This window comes from Solanum pennellii, chromosome 4 (assembly GCF_001406875.1).
Source record: "Solanum pennellii chromosome 4, SPENNV200".
NCBI classification, from domain to species: Eukaryota; Viridiplantae; Streptophyta; class Magnoliopsida; order Solanales; family Solanaceae; genus Solanum; species Solanum pennellii.
In genome coordinates, this window is record NC_028640.1 from 23865682 (window position 1) to 23892432 (window position 26751).

Sequence of the window (26751 nt, forward strand, 5' to 3'; positions counted from 1 at the left end):
TGATACAAGACTCTACTAGACGTGATAATATGAGACTTCTTGGGCCCTAAACCACTTTTTAAAAGCTGGCTCTGATACCACGTTTGTCACATCTGGGGTGCACCCCCTAGAAGTAACATGGCGTACTTGACCTCTCAGAGGTCTTATACAAGCCCGTAGTAATCATTCATCCCATCTGACATAGTAAATTTAGCAGAAAATTTAAAACTTTTCATAGCATATCATATGCTATAAAACATCACTTCGTATGTATATGTATATGTGTGTGTGTGTGTGTATATATATATATANAATTAGAATACATTAAGGACACGACCTTTAAAACATAAACATAAGTATAATATTTAAGACTTTACAATAAACTATAACATTGGAAATCCTTGGACTTAAGGTTCTTTCCTTGAGCTAGGGAATCACATATCAAGCTCCTTAATCATATAGACATCCTTTGAGCATCCATAACCTACACTTTGTGTTAAAAAATAGAGAAAAATGGGATTAGTACAAGAATGCACTAAGTACGGCAACCATGCAAAAACATGCATTTAAAAGGGACATTTTCTTGAAATCATACTTCATGCATTTTTGAGTAAATCTTTATAAAACCTTGAAACGATAACATTCATATCATTCATATACTTCATATAAACATATTCAAAGGCCAAACGTTTCATAGGATCACATATAGGATTTATTAAATTTTTTAGTCATATTACAGTGAGCTCTTGTTCCCTTAACAGTGAGCTAATTTCCTTTTTATTCATCAACTTCCCAAGTAACCCTTTAGTTATACTTGGTGCAATGCATCACCTTAGGACTACAAGGAAAACCATACACACTACTTACACAAGCCAACACATATCATCATAGAAGTATAGTACAACATAGACATAGTTAAGTCAAGACCTTCATCATATAGTCAACAGGATCAACATCATGCATAAAGACTCATATCATGCACATCTTCATGAAAAGTAGACAAATACTACAATGTCATGCATAAGGAACACATACATAGTGACATGCATTAGAACACCTTCCTAGAACTCCCTAAGGAGCTACTTGTGCAATGCCTAGATGGGTTCATTACTTCCATCTATCCTAAGTAACCTCCCTTAAGTCATTCTAGTTAGGATCCTAGTAATTTACTTCCTTTGTCCATTTTACTTTAGGGAAACTATAGCCTTAACCGACATAGACCATGTGATGCTAAATATGGAATCTGGTGTCATAGATACCCACACCGAAAGGAGGTGGTCTACCGGCCAAAGTAGAACCAAATGTGACATAGATTTCTAGGTGGATCCACTAGCTAGTATCCTATGGTGGGAACATAGTTATGGACTTAGAGGTACGTACGAAAATCCTCTTTATGCCAAGATTAGGCATTGTAATTATTCACTTAGGGACACCCTATTTAAGCCTACTGAGGCATTGTAGTTATCCACCTCATGAGATTTATGGTGACCTACCTTTCTACCATAGGAAGGGACACACACTCATATTCAAGTTCACTCGGTGCTAAGCTAAGTTCCCTTAATTGAAAACCTTTATTATATTTTTAATTTATAAAACATAGGCTTAGGAGAGTCATCCCCTTATATGCTTAACTCATAGGTCATAAATGAAAGTTCATAAACCTAAATGATGTAAAGAATCCCTTCACATGAACATAGCATATGTAAAGCATCATCTAGTTTAGTGTACACATGAACATACCATTCAAGGCCCCTCTCTTGACTAGGTCTTCATACATGTATGTGTATACATATATGTGAGCAAACCTTTCACATAACAAATTAAGGCACACATGTTCATACCTACATATTCATACATATAGAAACAAAAACTAGAACTATCCTATCAAGGTACACATGTGCAATGCGTAGGCAAAGTCCCATACCCTTACTCATACTAGTACACCTATCAAGTCATCCTAGCTAAGGAAACATATATCATGCTTTTATAAACATCATCATAACATGCATAGTAGTAGACACTAGTGAATATGAGAACTACCTTTCATTTAGACACCATGACCTATACTACTTGTAATATGCATGTAAAGTGAGTGTGTGTGTACATTGGTCAACATAATCACATAATGGCTATCAACAACATATCGAGGCATCACCCTCTTAGACCATAATACTCTATCAAGCATAAATCACACAACACACAATAGCATAGGAGACAAGTCAACTTGATATTACACTTAAGATTCCTAACTTGTGCTATTCATGAATTCACATAGATGTACATAGGTAAGGATTATTAACCATTTTACTCATGAATTGCAGAACCTATACTTTACCCTAACATGGATATACACATGCTTACACAATAGCCATACACCCTAGATCACAACTAGAATAGGAAAGTAGGCATAATCTTCACATAGTATCATCATAGGCACATGTTCGTATATTCATGAATTTGCCTTCATGGCCATGGTCAACACATATATAGATTGACAATAAAGTAAACACCTCCACTATAAGTGGATAACACCACACAATGTCATACAAGGCTTCATCAACATTACTATAAAGAAATAGAGAACTAGAAGAGTAGAGGAACTCTTACCAATCCTTTAGCCTTTGGTCATCATTGACCATTACTACTCTTTTATCAATAAATTAAGTATAGGACAGTAGCTTAAGGTACTATTATCATACATGAAGTTAAGCATAAGCTACTACAAGGCCATGCTACAACTAGTACAACATATCATTAACATGCTAGAATGTAGAAAGACATACACCATCAACCAACTTCACTTGCATGGATTATAGATCATATTTCATCAGTAATATCAATCCAATCCAGTACCTAATCATACACTTAATCATATCGAAATCATACTTAATACATTTCAAGATCAAGCTACTATCGTAGGCATTTAACTATCAATTCAATGTAGAGTAGAGAAAATAGGCCATCTTATTAATTTTACCAAAGTATTAATCATCAATCATATTTTACCAATAAAGTACATACTAGGCAGTAGCTAACGAAATCATAGTCTAGATGAGACACTACTACAATTGCCATTAAGGTCGAATTCACTACAAGCATGTTTCATATTAGGGATTCATGGAAGATAAGTTTACATAGGTTAATCCTATTCAAACTATCATGAATTGACCCATATTAAATCAGTTACATATAATTCATACTCATATTAAGTTATAGGCAGCATCTATAGACGTTAACCATGATCAATTCATATAACAACTAACCTAACGTCAAGATCACAAGTTACTACTTGATAAACTAGACGAACCTAGATCAATTCAAATCAAGCCTTCTTTACTTTGATCATAAAAGATTTGTATCCACAATTAAACCATGGTATTAGCCTAAAACAAAAGCTACAAGAACCACAACATAATCGAAATTCACATTTTAATCAATTGAGGACCCACATTACAATGATCATAATGAAGACTAGGCTAGACATATTCAAACCTTCATGCATTGATTCACATGGGTAATTAATCAATGATTCACCATCGATATACATAATAGACAGTAGACATAAGCATATTAACATAATTCAATCACAAATCGACATGCATAAGATCAAGATCATAATGCCATACATAGGCTAAAATCGAGTTTGTGAAAGATGCATGGGTTCATCATGCAATAGGATTGAAAATCATGTTCCAAATCAGTAGATAATCATCAATATATTCATATTATGATTTTCAAATCAATTTAATAACGAAACCATGGCTAGAATGAAGAAGAAGAACTTGATCATATTTTTCTCTTTGAAAACTTTAAGATTAACTCTCTAGATGTAAGGATAACTAGGGATGAAGGATCACCATACCTTTATCTACATAAAAATATCTAAAAATTAAAGATTCATCCATGGAAATCCAAGCTCCAAGCTGTTCTTGAGCTTCACAAACAATGGAGGTTCTAGAGAGAATATTGTTGGAGCAATCAATTGGTCGTAGGTCAGTTTACGGGCTGTCTTTTGGCTTCTTTCGACTTGTCCTTAGCTAAATTTTGGCTTGAGACCTTACCAAAATAAGTACCAATCGACGAGACCTCACCTACGGGCCGTTGGTTGACCAACAAGCCATCGTTTGGTCCGTCGATTGACACTGCCAAGGCAGTGTCTCGAACAACCTTGGGTCCTTCTTGTGGGTCCTTTTGCGGGGCCCTTCAGAAGTCGTACCCGGACATTTCCAACGTAACTACAACGCTTAACAAGTTTTAGACCTTCCAAATAGGTTTCACACAAATCAAACACCCGCAACTTGTCCAAACAGGCTAGGCCCCATCGAGACACACGTTGAGCGTCTTAAGGGCTATCTTTCAAACGCCTTAGACGTTCTTGATCGTTTGACCTCCAAACTTCTCGAAACTCCATTTACCATAATTAAACATCATTATAACTCATTTTAATACTTAATAAGCTTATTACATGGATACATGAGGCACATAGGCGACTAGTCGTCGAACGTTTTGGTCGTGCCCTCTAATGTTTGACTTTTAAATCACTCCAAACTTTACACACTGCCTCTAAACCATATTATAAGTCATTTTAGGACCTTAGAACCTTAATAAGAACATGTTAGGCTCTATACATCCTAACTCATTTTGGGTTCTTACACCAAACATTTAAATGAACCAAATCAAACACTTGTCTACTTTTGATACTACTAACTGGAAACATACTTCTAGTCTGTTTTGCATAAGGACACACAGAACACTTGTTTAGAACTTTATCTATTACATCTGAACTAACAGGAAATACTTTCCTCATCATAGAAGAAGATCCATATCATAGTCTCTTGTGCCATAGATCCACTTCATCTTCTGACAATGAATGTTCCTTCAACTGCTTCTCAGGCACCACAAATGATATAAGCTTCAACTTTTCTTGACCCAAGTTTTTTAATAACAGATACAAACCGTCATCCTATTTACCAACTTCCCTAAACTTGCCAGTGTAAAGCTCCTGGAATACACAGAAATGAGGGAAGAATGTGACTGAGCAGTTTAATTCCTTAGTCACCTTGCTCACTGATAATAAATTGTACTTGAATTCTGGTATGTGAAACACATTAGAAATAACACTCCTTGGAGATATCTGACACTTCCCTACATGACACACATGAAACTCCACCAGTAGATAAATACACAGGCTTTGGATCCTTGACTTTAACTACAAAATCTTTACTTAACATATCAACATTAGAAACCATATGATTAGAAGCTCATGTGTCTATAATCCAGACCTCTTTGTTTTCTGAAACTAAAAATGCTTTACCTGCAGTGTTTTCCTGAGCTTCATGTATATGATTTGCATCTTCAACTTTGTAACCAAACTCCTTGATTCTGTTTAAACATATGAAGAATCTAATTATATTGATCTCTAGTGAAACCACACCCTTGTAGTTGACTTGTACACTCATCTACTACACTAGTTGTGCTCTTCACAACCACATTAGTGTTATTCCATAACTGAAAGCTATGTTCTCTTACACACCTTCAAAACAATCCTTTCTTGAATTAACTTCATCACTACCAACCATATAAGCTCCATTATTCCATTTTCTTTTGGACTTGAAATCAGACGGATATCCAATCAATTTATAGCACTGATCCTTGGTGTGTCCTTTACATCTGCAGAATTCGCACACAACTCCATAATTCTTTTTAAACTTGTTGAACCCTTGCGTAGTTGTAGATCCTCCTATTCTTGAATACATTCCTAGAGCTTCTACTCCAGAATTACTTATCGAACCAATAGTCCTACACGAAGTTAGTTTCTGACATTCATCATTTACAACCATAGCATAAGCTTGGTTTACTAAAGGCATTGGACTCATCAACAAGATTTGACTTCTTGCTTGTCCAAATGACTTATTTAACCCCATCAAGAACTGATACAACTTTTGTCGATTTAAATGAGCAACAAAACCTCTAGACTTATCACACTCACATCCAGGAGAAGGCACTAAAGCTTCGAACTCAGACTCTATCTCCAGCTGTAGAGTAGCAATTTTTTTGTGTAAACTGAAGGTTCTTGAACCATCTAACTGGTCGAACCTTTCCTTTAAATCATTCCATACACTTTGGGCTGATGAAACAAAAACAACTCCTCCCAACAGACTTTTTGAAACTGAGCTTAGAAGCCATGTCAAAATTATGGCATTCATCTTTACCATTGACCTTGTAAATCAATTCGTACATCCTCCTTCTTGCAAGACCCATCTACAAGACCAATCTTGTTCCTGTCAAGTAACGCCAATTTGATTGACCTACTCCAAAGAGCATAATTTTCTATCCCAGTCAACTGAAATGAAATCAAACTTACACCACTGAGGATGACTTTAATCAACTCCTTGATTTGTTGACACAGCAGGAATGGAACTTGGATTTCCAGAAGCTACATCCACACTACTTGTTCCAGTTGTGGTTTGATCATCTTGTGTCATCTTGATTCACTTTCTTCTTCAATTACGCAGCAGAATAACTTCTTTTCTTCTATGAACTCTCAACTCGTAGATGAACAATTCACTAGCTTCTACTGGTGATTCTCTGATACCATGAAGTTATTTAGAAATCGAAAGAGAAGAGAAGAAGAAGAAGAATGAGAATTGTATTAATCTGAAAAATTGAAGTATTAGATTGTGAATAAGAATGCTTCTATATATACACATTTTCTTCACCAACTTACTTAACTAACTAATTTACCTAACTACTTGAAAGTAACTAACTACTTTACCTAACTACTTGAAAGTAACTAACTACTTTGACATTAGCTATTAACTAACTATTCTTTGTAACTATCTCAATAGAAAGTATTGGAGTGCATAAGCCCCTTTAGAAGTAACAGTGACTTTCTTGTAGTAGTAATTGTGATTGAGCAATTAGAGACGACAACTAAAGAAGTAGAGAAACTGACCACAATCGATTTCAATCGTTAGAAGGATCGATTATTTTACTAAATTTGATTTCTGACACATATATGTGAAAAAATGTAGATTTATTATTTTTAATTTCGTATTGCTTTAGGAGATCCATAGGAAAACATACATTTACATTTCGTTCATACGTAAGATTGAATCTGTTTGAGGTAAACTAATCTTTATTAACAAATAAATCACGCCTAAAAAGTGAAATTAATATAAAATTGTGTTTGTAATTCTTGATTTATCATTCTTAGTAGACACGCCACAAAAATTAATAGATCTTAATTATATGAGTAAGCAGCAATACAAGTTGTACTCAAAAGCAATTACATTTTGTTAGAGTTTTGCACTAATTTTCTTATCTTATTTGAAATTTATTCTTTTTTAAAAAAATGACAAAACATTAGCATAAATGTTCTTACTTGTCATGAAAAGAAACTATATTTTTCTTCCATATTTGATTTATTCTTTTCTTGGAGGAAAAGTTAAGAGATCTATAAATTGAAGAATCCTCTTCTCATACCAAGAGCAAAATAACATCCACAATTTAGTCGTTTAGAAAGTTTTGTTTATGGGAGATTTTACTCTCTACGATTTTAAGGTCTTTTTTAATTATTTTTTTAATTTTGTAGCCAATTAGTCATATTATATAATAATAATATATTTTTTAGTATAGATTTATGTATCGTCTGATTTATCATGTCTATGTCTGCAATTGTAATTGCAAGCCACCGCACCCTAATTTCATAACCCAACACATTCTTGGGTACTGTGCTTGAAGTGTTTTCATTTGAATTCACAAGTACAATTAAAAAACAATAGTAGTTTGAGAATGAAAAATGCATGCATACCTTATTTTTATTTCGTAAATGTAAAGAGTTTGTTTCTAAAAAATCTTCACGTAATTTAAACACAACAAATCAAAATAGTCATAAAAAAAGAAATATAATAATGAAAAAATTGATAACTAATAAGGAAAATGTGTACTATATAGCATTTAGAAAGGAAGGTAACACTAACAAAACAATATGGTAATTGAAATACAGTAAACAACCGTCTACAAATGATACAGCATATTGAGATGTACTGTTAGGTTTCATCAATACCTCACTCAAATATATGTTTCTCTGCCGTATGAATTTATTAGATTTAAGGACCTACTTTTTATAATACCAAGATAAACTAAAAATTGATTAGAAAAGAAACATTTTTTCTTTTTGTCATTTCAAATAATGAAAACAGTAACTCTTTTCTATTTTCTTTACTATTTATTGATGAAATTAACCGAAGCATTGAAATTCTGTTGAAATATGAATATCAGAATATTTGCAGGCTTATTTACTTGGGCTATTATAATATTTTGGACTTATTTTTGAGTAATTAAATATTATTGACTTTACCCATTTTATGTGTTAAATAGATATAAATGATTTATTTATTGTTAAATTAGCACTGACCTTCTTTGACACATTGATTGACTGGTTGAGGAGTTTCTCCTGATCACTGATCGAGGGTTCGAGATTGATATTCTCGATAAAAAATGGTTCAATATAGAAGTATTTTAAAATACCTTTTTAATTTTTTAAAAAAATATTGTCTCTTTGATTACATTATATTATTTTTTATTTTTTATTGTAGAAATTTGGGAACTCAATAAAATATAATTTTTATTGTATTTGACTAGAGACGTTAAACTTTTTCAATTAATTTAAATTCTTACTTTTGAGTATTTTGCTCGTACACATTTATACTTATCATAAGGTATAATCATTTCATAACTTAATTACATGTATTATGTTAACTTTGTACTGTTATTTTTATAATTAATTATAATATAATCATAAACGCAAAAAAAATCACAATTTTATAAATTTTTATTATATTTCTAATCAAATAATATTATTATATTTTATCTCAATTTTGAGGGTTACATTTACACAAATTATCAGAATTGTTTATATTTTTTTAACCTTCGTAAGTTAAATAAGACTCAATACTCTCTTTATTAAACGTAACAAATATATTCCTTCACCAAAAAGGGAAAAAATAAAAATAAAAAGTAATTTTGATACAAGAAAAGAAAATTAGTTATAATAAATATGAATACGATTCTTTTATTTAGAGATAGTGTTTGTAGTAATCTGATAAATGTTACTATAAGAAAATCAGTCTCGAAGGGAAATTTAGTTCCTTTAAGTCCAAAACTTGTCCCAAATGGTCTATCGCGACGGGAAAATGTCTATCGCGCAAATACTTAGAAAATAGAAATAGAAAATAGAAGAAGGCGTTTGTGCAACTGTATATAAAATTTAAAAAAAAAAAACAGAAGAAGATAAGGTAACCTGCATTGTAGTGTATAAAAAATAGATGAAAAAGACGAGTACATATAGTTTTGTAGGAAGTAAAATACAGAGGAATCAACTTCAGCTATGTATCATGAATCAGATCTAAATGATTCTTGCCCAATGATCATACCTATTAACAGGGATCTAGTTTTTTTATTAGATGTTTCACTATGTATATAGTTGGGGAACTACATTTTTTTCTTTCAATAACATCATTAAATTTTTCTCACAAAAGTCAAGCAAAGATACGCATCATGACACAAATAACTTGAGCTATAAAGCATTGGTTCAATAACTGAGAGTCAAAGGCTACAGGTAATCACACAACCACCAGTTGAGAGGATAAAATCACCCAACATGATCGACCATTTTAGTGGTTTCCTAATAGTTCAATTATGCAATAACCATTGAAATGACTATACGTAAATCAATAAGGGTATATGAAACTTACTTTGTTAGCAGAATACGTAAGTTGTCAATCTGTTGAAATTGTTAATGACGTAAAGAGTGCACATGAACAAGAAAGTCTTAATAAAAACCAATCATGCAAAGACACAGAGCTTAGACGAGTACGAAAAGAGAGATTTAAACGACCAGGAGTCGTGGAATGAATTAAACATAAACTAGAACAGAAGAAAATTTTAGTTTAAATGAGCACAAGTTCGAGTTTGGATAGAAAATGTTGGACTAGAAAAGTATCATGCTATTCCGGAATCCTTATACTCTCCATGAAAGAACAACCAAATATGAACAAAAAAGCAAATTAGAGCAAAGCGTAATCTGCAAATACTTAAGAAATGTAAAAGAAACATAATATGAAATAGCAGAAACAATCAAGAAGTTGACTTAAAATCTAAATAGATAAGAAAAAATTTACTTGTCTCATCTCTTTGGGTGTAGTATATAACTTCATTTATAGAAGATGGAAATAGAGTATTAACTTTCATATTCTCAAGAACCACATAATTCTGAGGTATCACTCCCTTTCCTCAATTAGAAGACATGGTAAGGTTTGGAAGTCTTTGTTCTCATCCCGTATAAATAGTGCCTGGAGAAAGCAACTATATTACTATGGTGTGAGAATTAATTTGAATAGCAAGAAATTATACATGGAGGATAGCAAAGGAGAATCAGTCTCCCGACTTTTCCCTCAATAAGTAGCATGTTCGATAATAATGGCATGCCTATCAACAACAGACATATTAATTAATAGAAAATACTATACATCATTAGTTTCTTTTCGTTTATTTTGTGAAAGATTTTCTAAGTCATTTACAACATCATCAACAAGGTGGAGTCTTCTTCACTACATCACAATCTTTTTGGGAATTATAATTAGTATAAAACACTTGAGATGATTTATCCGCTACAACAAAAGACTTATTTGATTTTAAGAATCTAATTAGATTCACACTTATGAAGTCATATATACTCATCTCTTTTAACTTTCCTTTCTTTGTTTTGAAAAGCTACAACATTTCTGCTGAGAGTTGGCTTAAATTTGTGATTAGCCACGAACTGCCATTAAAAAAGACTTCAACAACAGTGACAGAGAATCTTATCATCATTAAAAAACAATATAATATTCTACTTAATATATAGACTCTGGTAAATTTGTATTAGTTTTTTCAAACTTTAATAATAGTAAGAGTAGATGTAGTAAATTGAAGAGGAAAGAAGATATATTGTTTGAAGTTGACAAGAGACGAACTTGAACTAGATGCAAATCAAATTGCTAATTGAATATAATAGATTAGGAATAAAGTTTCAACATCGACAAGAACATAGCAGTGGAATTTCATGAGATTAACATTACTAAGAAATATAACAAGAAGTAACAACAATTTATATTTGATCAAGCCAAACAGCATACACTCTCAAACTAGGAATTCCAACTCGGCAATATTTCATATATTGTACAATTTTTTTAAAAAAAAAAACGACTACTCCCTCAAATAGGATTCCTAAATAAATAATATTGAAATAATTGCACAAACAAATTATCTACAGATTGTGCAAGAGAAGAAGAAGATTAAGAGTTACTTTAGCAAAGCAAGCAGTAAAGAAAATTTAGAAAAGAAAAAGATAAACTTGCAGAAGAGGAGAGATACCCAAGATTAGAGAAGACGGAAATAGATTTGGGCGAACTGTTGTGCTTTCTCTGTCTTGGGGTAGCTGCCGTGACTAACTACAAACTCCATTCTTTGCTGAGTGTTAGTTGAGAATAGTGATTTGCACAAGAGCTGCTGCTAGGGCACAATACTATATATGTTTAAAAACAAAGAGTTTTTGTTTTATTTTTTAAGAATTTTAATTTTTACTTTTGATGCCTTGATTGATGCCTGATGAGGTTTAGAGAAAATATATCTTTCAACTTTATTTTTTAATTTTCTTAATGTGTGTTTCAGCGCACTTTTTTCTCGCTCCCACTCTTAAGTTGTACCAGATACTAATTTATTTAGAGACTAGATTCAGTATAAAACATAAAATTAATTTATGAATCTTTAGAGTCAATTCAATAGCTATTTATTTCGTGTGTCCTGTGTTGTTCTGCCATTCCTCCAATTTAGTGCGAGAAAGCACACAATTAGCCCAATATGCAATATTCTCATTGTTCAATTCAGTTGCTTGTGTGTATAGATCAATAGCTTGTGAATACTTGTATGCAGAAATACATTGACATCACATATTAATTTATGTAGTTTTCTCATATATTAAAAATAGAGTAATTATTCATGATACAATAAATTAAATTGGGAATAAAGATAACATCAATATAACTAATTTCACTATTGATTCAATATTATTAATGTACTCTATTTAATAATGTTCTTATATATTATATGAGTAATCTAGCAAACGACAACTTAATTACTAATTAGCCTATGGAAAAGTTATCTAAGGGCACAATTTATTTATCATGATTTTTAAAACTTCCAATCATACAAAAATTACAAAATGCCTACTCTCTCCTATTTTTGGATATATATACATTACTACAAGTGATGTATTGATCGGATACATTACTTAACGCGATATATCGATGTATCAAGATGTATGCGATGCATCTAGACGTTGAGCAAACTATCTAAATTAGTCTAAATGTTGAGTGATATATTCAAAATTGAGATGTGATGTATCAGAACTTTCAGAAAATGTATTCGAATTCGGAACATAATATATCAACATGTACTAGAATTCCACCAAAATTTAAGAAATTTTATAATTTAAAAAAAAAAACAGAAATAAAATCTTAATGTTATAGCTTTTAACACTATAAATTTTGTGTAAAATTTTCACAAATTAATCGAATTCGACATACCTAATCTTTATTACTAGCTGCATTAACTTTTATAGATTACCATGGGGAGTTTAAATTAAGGAGAGTAAATAATAATTGGATTATTTATTTGATATATAATTTCCATTTCTTTGATTAAAATTAACTAGGATATACAAAACATTGTACAAAATAGTGTTTGGTTTCATTTTAGATAATATAGACTTGAGTAATTTTGAATGAGAAAATGATCAAAATTACATTCAAACTATTTGAAAAGAATATTTCCTTTATTCAGAATTTAAAACATCCCTTATTCATATTTTTGATCTATTTTTACCCTTAAAAATTAATAGTCCATTATTATTATTATTATTATTATTATTATTATTATTATTATTAAATAAAATTAAATTCTAACTCATTAGATTTTTCCCTACTTGTTATAAAATAATTACTTAGCAAATTTAGAATTAACACACTACGAAAAATAATGGAGGGAGTAATGTCTTTTTAGTCTTATTTATCTCATACATTTGTAAATGTACTATCGATTTATAGTAGTAATTAGAAATGTGTAACTTTGCTACTTTTTGTCAAGTGTTGATGGTGTCCACATGGCATGCACATTTGTTTGCAACATTACAAGTGATGTAAGTTACTATTTTGGTGGGGTCCACATGGTATTGTCATTGTTTTACAGCACTCCCTCTTGTATGTCTATATAAATGAAAAGTTGAAAACAAATATACATAGATATTCACAATACGCTTTAATTGTTGCCTTATTAAAAATCTTTCTAGAAAAACTCAGTGAGACAAAATCTAGACTAAGAAAAAAAGAGTGTAACGTGTATTTTATTTCCCTGATAAAGACTATGATTCAAATGCTTAAGTCTTCGTATTCCAATCTTTTACACGATCTTCTCAGGAGTTGAGGCTAGCAAAGATTTGGTGAATAAATCTGTTGTATTATCACTTGAACGAATTTGTTGTACACCAATATCACCATTCTTGATCATGTGTAAAGAATAATTTCGATTAAATATGCTTCGTTCAATCTCCTTTTATGGAGCATCCTCTTAGTTGAGTTATGCATGCAACTAAGACCGGGCAATGGAGCGGAACGGGACCACCGAACCGGAACAAATCGGTACCGGAATGGGACGGGACAAGTTGACCTTCGTTGATCGGTACCGTAATGAACCAGATCGGAATTACCGGGACGAATACTTGATTCTGTCCCGTTCCACTATATACCGTGATGGAACCGAAATGAATCGGAATGTACCGGGATGAAACGGGATGGGATAAACGAGATGACACATCTAGTTATTTCAAAAAATATTTTTTTGAATTACGAAAATATGAATAATTTTTTCTTATTTTTCTAATTTTAAATTAATAGTTTTTAAATTTATAATGTAATTTTTTACCTAAGTTATTTTAAAGATATTTTTTATAAAAAATTTACTTATTAAATTTGCAATCAAGTCTAATTAAGTTTTCAAGATTTAAATCTTTTGAAGTTTATAAGTTATTACTTATTATTTAGTAATATGTTATAATTTGTAAGTAATATATATAACTTGTAATTTAATTTAAATAAATTAAATATGTAATTTGAAAATTAAATATAAATAAGATAAAAAATTAACAAATTAAAAAATATCAACTTAATTTATTTAAATTTGTATTATAAATTACAGTTTCAATTTACAACTACTAGTAGAGTGCATAGTTTACGCAATCACCTTCTAGGAAGGGTTCTGTTTCAATTAAGTCTCGAATGTAATACTAATAGGAGATAGTTGGGTTACTTGGGTATTATTTATTATTTAATATAAAATATAAATTATAATTTATAAATATATAATATAAATTAATTAATAAATATATAATATAAATTAATAAATAAATATTAATTAAATGGAACCAGATCAGACCGGATTGGAACAAAAATAATTCGGTACTGGTACACCAGTATCAAACCTCGATTCCGTTTTATTTGGTGTCCCGATTCGAGATGTCTCATTCCGTCCCGTAGGCAACCGAATCGGGACGAATCAAAACGGTACCGGTACATCCCTTTTCGTTGTGCAGCCTCACACGCAACATTATTTTCAAAGAGCACTGTAGGAACCGTGACATCACACTTCAAACCACATCTTTCTTTGATGAAATGTATCACTGATCTCAACCATACACATTCTCTACTTTCTTCATAAATGACTATTATCTCAGCATTATTTGAAGAAGTAGCAACTATAGACTGCTTCGTAGATCACCATCATATAGCAGTACCTCCATATGTGAACAGATAGCCTATTTGAGATCGAGCTTTATGCGGATCATATAAATAACTTGCATTGCACGACCAACAAGAATTGCACTAACTTTGTTAGTATAAAACATACCTATATCACTAGTCCCTTTTAGATATCATAATGTATGTTTAACTCCATTTCAATGTCTTAAAGTGGGAGAAGAACTAAATCTTCTTAATAAATTAACAGAAAATGCTTTGTCAGATCTCGCAGAATTAACAAGATACATAAGTGCGCCAATTGCACTAAGATAAGCTACTTTAGGACCAAGAGGTTTCTCATTCTCTACTTGAGGTTGGAATGGATTTTTACTCACTTCAAGTGATAGTACAATCATTGGAGTACTTAATTGATGTGCTTTATCCATGTAAAATCGTTTCAAGATTTTCTCAGTATAGACAGATTGATGGATGAAGACTCGCCTTCTAAATGTTCAATTCGTAAGCCATGAAAAAGTTTTTTTCTTTTCAAGGTCTTTCATCTCAAATTCATTCTTTAGATATTTATTTGCCTTTTGAACCTCTTTTGGAGTTTCGATGAGATTAATGTCATCAATATAAACTGCAAGAATAACAATTCCTGACATTTTTTTCTTAATAAAAATGCAGCGACAGATGTCATCATTTATATAATCTTATTTTATCAAGTAAGCACTGAGACAAATATACCACATGCGCCCTGATTGTTTTAAGTCGTATAATAAAATTTGTAATTTGATTGAACACATTTACCGAGATTTTGAACTATATGCTTCAGAAATTTTAAGTTCTTTTGGAATTTTCATATAAATTCCATTATCAAGTGAACCGTAAAGATAAGTTGTAACCACATCCATCAGATATATTTCAAGATTTTCATGAACAACTAAACTAATGAGATATTGAAAAGTTATTGCATTTATTCATAGTCGACATTAGGTCGTTGAGAGAATTCTTGCGCAACTAGGCGTGCCTTGTATCTTTCAATTTCGTTTCTCTCATTTCAATTTCTCAGCCAATCGATTTTACACCATTTGAGTTTGGTCTACAGGTCCAAAAACCTCACGTTTTGCAAGTGAGTCTAATTCTGATTGAATTGCCTCTTACCTTTTTGGCAAATCATATATTCTTCGACATTCTTCGACAGATAAGGGTTCAAGTTCCTCTCTGTCTTGCATAATGTTATGTGCAATATTATATGCAAAAACATTATCAACTATGATTTTGATTATTCTAAACTTATTCCATCACCCGTAGAACTTGTTGAAAGTGCTTCATTCACTTGAGTCTCGGGTTCACTGATCTCTTCAGAGTATCATGATTATTCAGATCTTAAATCTCTTCGTGAGATTTTTTTGTAGTGTCATTTTTCATACTTCTTTTTTAAAGCTATTTTTCCTTTGAACCCAATGATATTCAACGCTTCAAGAGTGTTTGTGATTCAGAAGTCACGACACTTGTAGATGGTCCTTTTGGGACGTCAATTCGGATGAACACATTTACTGCATGAGTATGTGACTTTGCTATTCTTTTCAAATAAGTAAATGTGTCTGACATTTGATTTGCTATGTTTTGCAAATAGATGATCTTCTGGAACACCTTTTCACGCATAGGGGAACGTGGATCAAAAGAATATAATGATGAAACTTTTCATGCAATTTCACCTTTAAGTTCCTTTTTCTCTCCCTCTAATTGGGAAAAATTTATTTCATCGAATTGACAATCTGCACATCTTGCGGTAAATAAATCTCTTGTCAGTGACTCAAGGTAGAGAATTATGGAGGGTGAATCAAACCCAACATATATTCCTAACCTTCTTTCAGGGCTCATCTTAGTGCGTTGAGGTGGTCCTATTGGCACATATACAACACATCTAAAAATTTGTAGATGAATAGTATTTGGTTCGTGATCAAATACTAATTGTGACAGAGAGTATTTATTATAGTGAGTCGGTCTGAGATGAACAAGTGATGTTGCATGTAAGATAGCATGACCCCAAATAGTAGTGGGTAACTTACTTTTCATAAGTAAAGGTCTTGCTATCAATTGTAAGCGCTTAATAAATGACTCGGCAAAACCATTTTGAGTATGGACATGAACTACAGAATGTTCAAGTTTTATCCCTATTTATAAGCAATAATCATTAAAAGCTTGAGATGTGAATTATCCAGCATTATCAAGGCGAATTACCTTAGTGGGATAATCTAGAAATTGCATCTTAATCGTATTATTTGTGTCAATTATTTTACAAACGGCTGGTTGCGAGATGATAAGAGACACACATGATACCATCTTGAAGATGCATCTTAAGACCATAAAATATCTAAGAAACCCACTAGATGGGTGAATAGGTCCACAGATATTCCCATGTATACGATCTAAAAATTGAGGAGATTCAATGTTAACCTTTATTAGTGATGGTCTAGTAATAATATTGCCTTGACAACAAACAACACATGAAAATTCATCACGCGTAAGAATCTTCAGGTTCTTTAATGGATGTCTATTTGAGTTTTCAATGATTCGTCTCATCATTATTGATCCAGGATGACCCATTCTGTCATGCCAAAGTACAAATATTTTTAAGTTAATAAACTTTGTATTTACGATAGAATGTGCTTCAACAGTACTTACTTTTGCATAATATAAGCCAGAAGATAAAGTTGATAATTTCTCTAACACATATTTATGATTTGAGACAATCTTGGTAATGTCAAGGTATTCAATATTCATTTTATTTATTGTATCAATATGATATCCATTTGGCGAATATCTTTAAAACTTACAAAGTTTCTTGGGGATTTAGAAGAGAACAATGCATCTTCTATAACAAATTTTGTCCCTTTAGGCAGGAGTATAATAACTCTTCCGGAGACTCCTATTAAGTTCGAACTACCAGAAATTATAGTAAAACATTTCCTTTTCTTCTAAGTAAGTGAGAGAAGTATTTCTCATCTTTGAATATGACGTGTGTTGTTCCACTATCAATTACACAAATATCTTCATGGTTGATCATTGATCCAAATAAAGTTTGAGGCATATCCATATTTTCTTCCAAAACAGATGTAAACAAAGTAAAATATTACAATTAAACAGGGCTATTAAATTTACAAGGATTAGAAAAACACAAACATACCAACTAATGCAAACAAATAGAAAAGAAAATTATCTAATTTATCATGGGATCGTCATTGATCGTTTTTTCTTCGGGGAATACAAAAAAATCAACTATATCTAGTTACATAGGCTCAACATTTACTTCTGCATTATTATTCATCTTATAAATAGGCTCAACATTATCTTCAAAGATAAATTTTGCTTCTGGTTTATTATCACCTTTTTTAAGGATGCCTGATAGAAATGAACCAAACACTTAGATGACCGGCAATTACGCGGCCAGTGCCCCATTCCTCCACATCTATGACAAACACTTTTTGAATTTTTATTTGTATCACTTCTTGTCTTTCACCCTTCCTTTTATACTATTGGTCATTTTTTAGGTGCAAGACGATTATCATGATAATAATTTATTTCACGATCACGATCACGATCATGACCGGAGCCATGACCTTTTTCTTGTTGGTGATAATTTGTGTGATTCACTTCAGGGAGTGACATAGAATTAAAGGGCTGACTTTTATAATTTTTTATCAATAAATCGTTATGTCGTTTAGCAATAAGATGATGTAAAAGTAATTCAAAATATTTTTTGAAACCTATTTCTCGATATTTCTCTTGTAGCATACTCGAGGCCGGAAATATTGAGTATGTTTTCTCAAGCTTATCAGGTTCAATGATCTCTTTTTCGCATAAATTTAACTGTGATATAATTCTATATATGGAAGAATTATATGCAGTTATACTTTTAATGTCTGATAATCTCAGATTAAACCAACCATGACGCGCTTGTGGAAGAATCACCAACTTCAGATGGTCATATCTATCTTTCAAATTTTTTCATAGTACAAGGGGGTCTTTAATAGTGAGGTATTGCATTTTCAACCCTTCTTCAAGATGATGACGGAGAAATATATCATAGCTTTTGCACGTTCTTGACTGGATATCTGGTTTATCTTTGATGGTTTCTACCGGACCCATTGCATCCAGGTTGACTTTAGCATCTAATATCCAGGATGAGTATACTTTGTCCGATATATCCAAGGCAACAAATTTAAGTTTAGAAATATTAGACATTTTTTTTCTTTTAGAAAAAAATAAAATTCATACCTTTTTTGCCTATTTGAACTAGCTCAAGTTGACAGTCTCGTGCTAGTAACGTGTTATAAAATAATGACTTAGCAAACTCAAAATTAACACAATTAAAAAAGGAAAAGTAATGAAGGGAGTAATGTCTTTTTAATCTTATCAATCTCATACATTTGTAAATGTAATATCTATTTATAGTAGTAATAAAAAATGTACAACTTAGTTAGTTTTTGCCAAGTGTTGATGATGTCCACATGACATGCACATTTGCTTGCAACATTACAAGTGATGTAACTCACTATTTGGTAGGCTCCACGTGATATTGTCATTATTTTACAACATTACTCACTTTATACATATACGTAGCACCGAAATTAAAGTTTGACTTTGCATTGTATAGTTTGATCTCTTTTGAGAAATAAAATGAAACTATTGCATGACTTGTGACTGAGCGGTAAATTTTTGAAGGGATCATACCTTTTAAAATATACTTTGGGTATGTTTGGTATCAATGAAAATGTTTTTCAAGGAAAATATTTTTCTAGAAAATGTTTTCATTGAAAATAAAGTAGATTTTTGACTTATTTTTTCATGTTTGGTTGTTGAGTAAAAAATATTTTTTATTGTTTAGTTTATGAATAAAATATATTTTTGAGATAATATCTTATTTTTACCAAAAGAAAATAATTAGCAAAATTGAAAAGATATTTTTAAAAAAATAAACTTTAAATTTATTTTTTCATATAAAAAATTGTAAAATGAAGTTGGAGGAGAGTTTTGGAAAATATTTTTCTTCATTTTTGAAGGGAAGTCATTTTTCGTAAATTTGAGAAAAATTAGTTTGAAAATATTTTTCAAAACATTTTATCCAACCAAACATAATAAAAAAATTTAAAAGCATTTTCCAAAAATATTTTCATATTAAACATACTCTCAATTAGAAACACTTTTTCTCCATAAAGCTTTTTTACGTATTGCGATAGGCAAGCAAACTTATAAAATGGGTCTAACTTTGTCATTTCCAATTCAGATTGTGATAAAATCTATGGGGCTATGGGTGGTTCGGGGAAGAATTTAATTTGAATTGAGATTTAATTTTATTCAATAAAAATGCCATGCAACAACAACAACAACAACAATAATAATAATAATATAATTTAAAAAGAAGTATTGTTAAATAAGGACCAAAAAGATGGAACGAATGCTGGATATATTTCGACTTTTTATGATAGTTTAAATATATCCTGTGGCCGTTTTCCATTTTAATATATCCTTCTTACAGGAATTTTCGGAAAGAGTTAAGAGGTTGTTGTCGTACCACATCGAGTTGGTATCACTAATATTACTTTGTGGTATAAATAATTCAAAAGTTTCTTACACATTGAAGTCAAATATTTCAATATATAAGAATAAAATAATTTAATATTTTAATTCATGATATTATTTTTCTATTTTTATTCATATTGGGGTGAAGCTATGAAAACAAAAGAGAGTTTGAACGAATTTATTGACTTTTTTATAAATTCTATATTCGTGTTAAAATATAAAATGGCACGTACAAATAAATTTTCTGTGAACCCTCTACCATAATGAGGGTGACTCTGGTTTCCTTGCACCCAGTAATGTCATTCAGTTCTCGTGCTGCGGGAAATTCACTCTTAACACTATGTTTTTGAAATTAATTTCCGATAAAAATATTGAAGTTCTTTTATAAGAAATAGAAAATTGCCAAATGATAATTTATATTTTTAAAAAAAAAATTTAGAAAATTGATAAATGATAATTTTTTAATATAAAAAAGACAGAATAACAATAAATTTTTTTTTGTCTGCATCATACTCTAAAACAATACTAACTATTGGTTTATATTCAAACTTTTAAATTTTTTAAACTAAATATATTTTCATTGATTTCTATTTAGATATTCAAAAATATTAACCTAAATTTATTTTCAAAAGTTTTTATTATTGATCTTATTGCTATCATCCGATCTCTACCCTTCGATATGTACTATGTACTTTTGCCTGCTTTATTCCATTTTTTTTTCTTATTTATTCGCTTTTATACAATAGACATGTCTATTCAAAATCAACTTTTAATCTTTTGTAGGATTATTCCGCTCATTGATAATTGATTCTAGTGAATAGTTGTTATTTGCTTTTGGAAATTTTACCTTTTGAAGATAGTAATAGTTCTTTCAAGGTCACAGTTGGAACTAGTAAATATATATTTTAGGTGTAAAAATATTAATCATACTAAAATCATAATTATATTTTTTTTGGAAAAGGGCCTAAAATATTCTTGAAGTATTTGAAATGATATAAAATTACTCTCCATCCACCTATTGCCCCCAAAATATCTTTCTCATCCACCTATTGGTTCCAAAATACCATTATCATCCACCTTTGAGTTCAAAATGATCACTTATTTAACGATTTTAAAGTTAAATTATGTAAATATTTTTCAAAAATACTTGGCGCTCAACTATTGGATATAATTTAATTTATCAATTTCATTTATAGACCAACCCACTACGTACCCACCCATTACTAGTTAAACCCCACCGGATTAATAAACTAATTCTGATATCAAAATCGTCCTAAGCACTACTAAAAACGATTAAATTACATATACCTGAAAATGAAATCCAAAATTATTCAAGTCCTAGTTGAAGCTCCAATTAAATTTAGGTTGATGACACTTTCAATAGGATTCTCTTTGAAGCTTGAATTCGAAATTTATGATTAAGATAAAAGTAGTACATCCCAAATTAATTCATGCACTTTTTAATATAATTTTATAAATATTTATTATGTATTTTAAATATTAAAATTTTAATATATTATTTTAAAAGATTATCTATTAAGTAACATCACATAATTGAGACGAATGACTAATTAAGATGAACATATATACTCAGACTTTTAAGTTTATCAGCAATTTTTATTTAGACACTTGAATTATAATATGTTTTGATTGAGGACTTAAATGTATGATAATGTACTTTTATAGACATTTTAGCCTCAAATTTTTGGAAATACTCATTGAAAGTAGCTTTCATCTTGTTGCATTTATAATGGGGTGAGTTGTTAATTGGATGATGTTTTATTAATAATGGGTGGGTAGTGAATTGGTTTATAAATTATATTAATAAGTTAAATTACAACATATAGTTGAGTGCTACGTATTAAAAATATTTAAATTTAAAATCGTTAAATAAGTGGTCAATTTTGAACCCAAAGGTAAATGACAAAAATATTTTGCAGCCAATAAATTGATGAGAAGGGAATTTTGAAATCAATAAATGAATAAATGATAATTTTATACCGTTCAAATACCTCAAGGACATTTTACGCCTTTTTCCGTTGATATATCGGGTCCGCTAACCTCATTGGGAGTTCAGTAACAAGTCAAAGTAGGGCCTTTGTCAATCAATGCCAGCCACATAAACAAACCTTATATAGTTGTTTCTTATTATACTACATAAAATAATTTAGAACACCAAGGACAAATCTAATTCTTGGCTAATACCTACTCTCATAGTCCACCTATGACAAATAGGTGTACATATGGAGAAATTTTCTTAAATAAAAAATGAATTAATATCATTAAACAATTATTGCATCCCCCTTCCATGCCATGCTTGGGTCACTCAATTAGCTAATCCTTATTTCCAAGTAGCTTATCACTTCCATCAAAGGTTGCCTTGCCTTTTCTATTACTTTTTCATATACATCAAAAAATTGAATTGATGTGCCTTGCCTCCACAAATATGTAAGAAATGTTGACATAAGAATACACATAAGAATAAAAAGAGAGATGGGTGTGAAGGTTGTCATAGGAGACATGTTGCCATGTACATCCATGATCATAATAGAAGCTTGCACCATTTTCTTGACGATTATGGCAAGCACCACTTTTGTGTTTGTCGTTTATACAAATGCTCTTAGCTTTATACTTCTTATTCCATTCTCTATCTTTTTCCATAGAAATAACGAGTACGACATAAATATATTCATAGTTATTTCTTCTCCATAGATAAATAAAATGTGTCTCGCGTTGATTAATAATTTATAATTACAGGACTGAGGAGCCATTATTTACGTTTCCCCTTGTTTTGCTGCCTTCTTCCTTGGTTTAGTAGGGTAAGTATTTATAAACTCTCTTAATTTTGATCTTGACTATTATTGTTAGTCATTTGAAATTAATAATGATACATGCAGGGTAACAATAGCTCAAAATCTTGCATTTGCGGGACTAAGTTATAGTTCTCCAATAGTAGCACGTGGTGCAGCCAACATGATACCTACTTTCTCTTTCATTATTGCAATTATTCTCAGGTTCTCTCTAAAAACATAATCATCTTATGACCTCTTGATTGGAATTTCAATATATAGAAACAGTTATTTTTTACCACTAGCTAGTACTTCTAACTATGTTATTAGGTCAAGATCGTTTACAATTCTATTGATGAGATGAATTATATACTTTAATATGATATTGGCGCGAATAAAGATTTTCTGAATTCAATTTTAGTGTTATTCCATTGTTAAAAAGAATTTTCGTCACTATTATTATTGCATCTACTAATTACAATAATATATAATTACTACTATTTATCAACATTAAACACCATTATTATTCACCATCGCTATTAACTATCTGTATCATTCACCACTAATTATCAACCACAATTGATCATTACTACCAATCATTATATAATAATTAAAATACTTCCCAAAACCATCATCATGATGAATCAACACCATCCCAAATCGAAATATAAAATATTTTAATATTTTTTGTAGGAAAATAAGGATTGACTTAAAGAGGCAAGGAAGTATATTAAGAGTGATTGAGAGCTTAATATCAATAATGGGAATATTAGCAATGACTTTCTATAAAGGTCCAGTTGTGAAGCAGCATTCTCCATCTTTTCTTCATCTTGCCACGTCACCGCACCTCTTCACTTCTAACACATGAGCATTGGGTTCTTGGTTGCTTTTTGTTTGTATTTGCTTTCTTTGCTCTTGTCATATGGAACATTGTTCAGGTAAAAATAATTTTTGATTATTTCTTATAGGAAAAAAAGATCTGAAATATATTTGAACTTTGACCAAATTGGTGTTATGATACAGAACTTTGGAAAGTATCTTTTATCTCTTCTCACTAATTAATAGTGTATTTTAAATGTATATTTGTGCCTACGTGGACATCATAAATATTACATCATTATAAATAGTAATGTGCCCTTGTGGACATATATTTACCTTTAAAATACACTATTAAATAGTGCATGGATAAAATGTCCTCCATAAAGTTTGGTATTATAACAACAATTTCGGCAAAAGTTGAACTATTTTTCGGACTCTTTTCCTTTTATTACAATATCTATTTGAAGTATATATTGAATGGATTATATAATTGCTTTCAGGTCGGAACTAGCAAGAAACATCCACATGTGATGAAAATAGAGCTGTCAATATGGGCTAGCCCACCCCATCCGGGCTAACCCATACAGGCTTTGACATTTTACAGGTCAGAACGGGTTAGCCCACTTTTTGTGTGGGCTAGAAAATGGTCGACTCAACCCACAAGTACGTGGGCTCCAGGCTTGTCGGGCCAGCCCACTTTTTTAAAAATTATATTTGTTATATAATTATTAATTTAAATTATAAATTATAATTTAAAAATATTATCATAAATATCGACAAAACAATGTAACATGATGTTAATGTTACTACTTGTTAATTAAATTCACAAATAAAATTGTCTTTATAAAATATTGACAAAATGGTCTGGTAGACCCTTGTACTTATATGCATTTGTATTGTAAAACCTTCTACTTACCCCTTTGTCATCTGGACCCCTGAACCCGTCTAAACTCAACCAGTTGAACCCTTTCAACACATCGTGACTCTCAATCGCGCTGATGTCACACTCCATATCATATAAAATTTGCCACTTCATCTTTTTATCCTTTTTATAATAATATCTTTTTTGACAAAAGAAAAATCATAAAATTTGATGCAATTTTGACAAATTGAATTTTAATTTATTCTTTTAAATTAAATGTTTGGGTTTTCTAGCATCATCATCCATTTTCACAGTGGACTGGCCCAACTGCGAAAGAAAGTCGTTGTTGCTGCCGCTCCTCTTGTCGGCGAAAGTACAAATACGATATCTCTCACTAGTCTACATCTTCATCACACATACTCACCATTTTTCTTTCCTACTTCTTCAACCTCCAGAAAAATGGCCGCACCAGTTCATCGTCATTGCTGACCGATGCGAACCACTAGAGACCCCTTATGCTCTCCATCCTCTCCGGCGTACCAGAAGGCCAAGAAACTTATTGCCTCTGGCGTACAGAGGCTCCCCGCCGCCTCTGGAGTCTGGTGTAGCTGATTATTGATGTAAGGAAAAAAAAGGTTTGGGCAAAGATGGATGGGTGAAAAAACATATGGGTTGGTTGAAGAAGAATTTTTTTTTTCTTTTTATGTTTATTATTTTATTGTCTTATAATTTAAATATTTTTTTAATTAAAATATAATGTTCACTTGCTCACTTGCCTTAATAGGCGTTTAGCCTCACTCTTTTGCCAACTCAACCATCTTAATACCACATAAGTATGGTCAATGGTCAGAGGGGTTTGATATATTGTGTTTTATTTAGTGTAAGAGTCTAGATGACAAAGACGTAAGAAGAAGGGTCCATAATACAAACTGGTACAAATACAGGGGTCCATCAAACCATTTTGCCTAAAATATTTGTTAAGTTACCATTTTCAAAAAACAAAAAAAAATTATTAAGTTTTTTTTGAAGTAAAAGTATTAACCTAATTGTTTTGAGTTTGGACTCTCTTTAATTTTAAATTTTAATATTATATTATTTTTTAGTTAAATTTTATTGGCTCACGGGCTGACCCTACCGATATTTCTCAAGCCTCTCAAATAGTCAGGCTTATTCAGGCCGGGCTAAAAAACCCCTTTTTTAAATGGATTCCAAAAATCTTAGTCCAGTCCTATTAAATTCCGGGTTAGGCCTGACCGGCCCAACGGGCCTAGCCCATATTGACCGCTCAAAATAACATGTCTTTATACCTTATTCGGAATGATCCAATCTGCGCTACTTGCTCTATTTATGGAAAAAGATGTTAGCGTTTGGAAACTTAAGCTTGATATGGAGCTTCTTGTCATAGTTTTAACGGTAGTTAGGTCATTGAATTCAAAATTAGTCATTAATTAGATAATTTTAATAAGGTGATAATGCTTTGATACATAATAGGCAATTTTCGGGGGTTTAATACGTAGCAATGTTCAAATATGGTGCACACGTTTGAAAGGACCCTCTTATGCCCTATATTTCAAGCCTGTAGGAGTTCCAGTTGCCAGCACTTGTGGTTGTGTGCTCTTTTCAGCGACTTTCCACTATGGAAGATAAATTTAAAGTTAAATTGTTACTTAAAAAATGCGATCTAAATAAAAAGCTTACATGGATGAATATCATGAGCAGCATGTTGAGTGCATGTATATGTGGACATGGTTATTATACTACACTATGGGGACAACTCAAAGAAGATGAGACAATGAAAAACAAGAAAGGCAACATTATTACTTCTGATGAAAGAGTTCCTCTTCTGCAAGAACAACAAAAAGAAGATTCACAAGTCTAG

The 26751-nt window shown here is 31.1% G+C and overlaps 1 long non-coding RNA gene and 1 pseudogene across 2 annotated transcripts; one reads left to right on the top strand and one right to left on the bottom strand.

Moving 5' to 3' along the window:
- Positions 1-293: 293 nt before the first annotated feature.
- LOC114076787 lies at positions 294-11956 on the bottom strand. 2 transcript variants are annotated; one of them, XR_003577829.1, is made up of 3 exons: positions 11398-11779; positions 10164-10334; positions 294-463 (listed from the first exon to the last, which is right to left on the bottom strand). It is a non-coding gene; the product is annotated as an uncharacterized LOC114076787 (long non-coding RNA). The 2 variants fall into 2 exon arrangements; XR_003577828.1 differs by lacking the exon at positions 294-463 and having other exon boundaries at positions 9275-10334; positions 11398-11956.
- Positions 11957-22895: 10939 nt separating this feature from the next.
- Positions 22896-26751, top strand: LOC107017531 (annotated as a pseudogene).